Genomic DNA, 3,462 nt, shown 5'->3' with positions numbered 1-3,462 from the left:
CTATAGGTTTCAATTTAAGCTTGGATTTGCAATGAATTAGAAAGCACTTGGCACAAGGATTTTCTTTTCTAAAAAAATTTAAAAACAATTATCACTAACTAGAAAATTTTGTTAAAAATAACTTATTTGACTAAGCTCTTTGGCAAAAATTAAAACAAAGACAAAGGCCCATTTGGGCCAGCAACACGGATTTCATTCATGAAAGGAGGCCAAGTAAATGGAGGCTTTCATAACCTTGGTTTGATTTCTTTCTGAGGTTTTCTTACTATAAAATTGTGAATTTGGTAATTCAGTAATCTCTGTAAACTTAACGAATTGCAAGTTTATCCTGCAGTAGTAGTTATCCACTCTAAAGAGCATGGTTTGGCTTTACCACCTCATTCACTTAAATACTTTGCTCTGATGATGGGAGACTATTATTGGAGGACCAATGAGATCTATATACACCTTGACCTGAATATATCTCATTGTCCCTTTGGCTATCAGTATCTTTGTATTTCCATCAGTTATTTTTTTCTCCCAAAATGCCTATGGTAGAGGCTTGGAAAGATCATACAGATGGGTGAAGAAAGTTTTTGTTGTCGTGGAATATCCCAGGTTTAGGAAGCTTCTATACTTGAGAGTTTAAATCTCAGGAATAACCTTGCTATTCATTGTTTGCCAAAGCACATTTGTGATAGCCATTAGTATCTAATATCTGGATTTATTTTTAAAGGGTAGTTCTATGGATTATGCACCAATGGAACTTTGCATAAAGTCAGATTTCTAAGCTTAAAAGCACAGTATGCTTTTTGTGCAAGCTCAGGTGCCAAATCAGCTATCACTGGTTTTGTAAAGAGGACCTCCTTAAATTCACCACAGCTTCTGCATTGGAGTAATAGACTTCTATCCAACTAGGGAGAAAAATGGTGAAGCAGGGACAAAGGTGCCTGCTAAGTTGGCGGTAGGCAGGGTATTTATTTATTTATTGTTTTCTCTGTTTTATCAGCCTCACCTGACAAAGTGAGAAGATATTAGGCATATGTACTGGTTTCTTAGAGCTGCAGTAACAAAGTACCATAAGCTGGGTATCTTAAAACAACATAAATGCATTATCTCACAGACCTGGAGGCCAGAAGTCAGAAATAAAAGCATTGGCAGGGACGTTTTGTCTCTGAAAACTGTAAGGAGATTCTTCTTACTAGCTTCTGATGGTTGGGTGGCTCCTTTCCTTTCCTTTCCCTTTCCTTTTCTTCCCTTCCCTTCCCTTCCCTTCCCTTCCCTTCCCTCCCCTTCCTTTTCCTTTCCTTTCCACCTTTTCTTTCTTTCTTTCTTTTCTTTCTTTCTTTCTTTCTTTCTTTCTTTCTTTCTTTCTTTCTTTCTTTCTTTCTTTCTTTCTTTCTTTCTTTCTTTCTTCCTTCCTTCCTTCCTTCCTTCCTTCCTTCCTTCCTTCCTTCCTTCCTTCCTTCCTTCCTTCCTTCCTTCCTTTCTTTCTAAAATCCATATTCAGCTTTATTCTGAATTAACTATCTATGAAGAGTGCATGTCAAAAGAGTAGAAAAAAAATAAAGGAGTCCATCCAAAAAAGTTCCCTGGGAGGTGGGAGAGAGAGCACGACATTAAAGGAGCCTTATTTAGAGAAAACAATGTTGTACAGGTCACGATTGCCATTTTTGTCAATGATTGAAACACTGAATGTTGGCAGAATTGGGATGAAGCATTTCTGGAGCTCCTCTAGACATTTAGTAAGAAGCTCCACTGCCCTCTCACGTGGAATACTACTCACGTGGTGGGTAGTATTGGTCCAGAATTCTGAGAGTCAGGAAGGCACCATGGCTGTGGGCTGCAAAAGGGGCCTTGGTCAAGGCTGCCAGGTAGTCCATGTAGTAGGGAGCCAGACCGTCATGGTCATCGTAGCCAGTCTGGAGGAGGTGGACCTGATGTGGGGTCTGACTTCGAAGACAGTTGGCCAGGGTTCTGTGCGTGAAGTTAGCTGCTACTGTGGGAGACAGTTTATAACTATTCCACATCTTATAAAGTTGCACATTTTTCTGAATATATTCTGCAAATTGTAGTGTCTCCAGCCTTTCCAACACATAGGAGTAAGATTTTTTTCACTCATCTTAAACATCTTATCATGAGTGTCCTTCATTTGGACAATATTGTCAGCAGCCACCCGGGCGGAGGTGACAAGAACATAGTTGGGGTCCTGAATGCTGATGAGGTACTCCACGATGACAGGAAGCCAGCAGGCTGCAGGGTTGACAGGGCGTGGGACTCGCCAGCTTCTTGGCCTTACCAGTTTGTACATCTCACAATAACACTATAACTTGCTCACAGTTACTCAGTTGATAAGTGGCAGAGTCAGAATTAGAACCAAGGAAATCTAATTCCTGAACCTATCTTAACCTCAACCATTTATTAACTCCAGGAAAATATGTTCAAGAAACAAGTTGTTTCTATAAGACAATGAAGCCAATTATTTTACATTTAGTGAGTATTCATTCAGTGAGTGTTCTTCAAATCCCCACTTTTTAAAGTTATACATCTTTGAAAGACTTTTGGCTGTTAAATTTTTCTTTTTTTTTAAGGATTAAGATACGTCATCAAATGGAAGATCATGACCAAAGCTTGGAAAGCCATTCTTGAGTAATTATTTCAAAAATGTCTTGCACAATGAAGAATAATTAGAATGGGGTTTAGTTTTTTCTTAGTCAGAGCTTCTTTTCTTGCAAGTAACAGAAACCCACGCAGAATAGCTTAACATAAGGGGTGATTTATTTGAAGTAAACAAGGATGTCTTGGGGAAATCCAAATACAAAAAGTAGAACTATGTTTTGTAAATCTAAAAGCAGGATTTGAAAAGTGATCAAAATACACTCTATCTCTCTCTTCTCCCCCTGGACCCACAAAGTCAATTACAGTTTGTATATCTGCATTATTATTTCTCATTTTCCATTCCATTTTAGTTTTCCAGCTTTTCTGTGTACATGGTAGTAGAGAAGAGGCAAGAAGATGGCTGAACAAAAAATGGAGTCGCAGTTCTTAGAATACAAGGTCTGCAGCCCCAGGTAACTCATGTGTCCTCTGCATCTCAGGTTCTCAATTACAAATTCCCAGTACAGAGAGCTCAGTAGTCCACCTTGTCTTAGGGTTAACCCTGGTCTAATTGAGTGTGGTTTATCAGAATTGCCTTTCAAGGTGACAACCTTGGGAGAAATGGTCACTCATTTAAAATGATAAGTTCCTGAGTATCTGCTTTAGGAAGCCAGTGTAATTTCTTTATAATCACCTCATCTTTACAATTTGTGGAATTTTGACAGAAAGTTAATGTGCAAACAATTCATAGCTGACCATGAGAGGGTAGGATAAATTAAGTATATGAGGATGAAGTCTTACAAAATTATAGCAGTAGATGCAGATTCATTATTCTATAACATTGAAAACAGGAGAATTTTTATTATGGTATTCCGAATAAGAGAG

General features: G+C 38.4%; 1 pseudogene; it reads right to left on the bottom strand.

Annotated features, from left to right (window-relative positions):
* Positions 1-1,609: 1,609 nt before the first annotated feature.
* On the bottom strand, positions 1,610-2,290 carry LOC117022119 (proteasome subunit beta type-2-like; annotated as a pseudogene).
* Between the last annotated feature and the right edge of the window lie 1,172 nt (positions 2,291-3,462).

This window comes from Rhinolophus ferrumequinum, chromosome 5, assembly GCF_004115265.2.
Source record: "Rhinolophus ferrumequinum isolate MPI-CBG mRhiFer1 chromosome 5, mRhiFer1_v1.p, whole genome shotgun sequence".
Classification (NCBI taxonomy): Eukaryota; Metazoa; Chordata; class Mammalia; order Chiroptera; family Rhinolophidae; genus Rhinolophus; species Rhinolophus ferrumequinum.
Note: the sequence above shows the minus strand (reverse complement) of the source record. Positions and strands in the feature narration are given on the sequence as shown.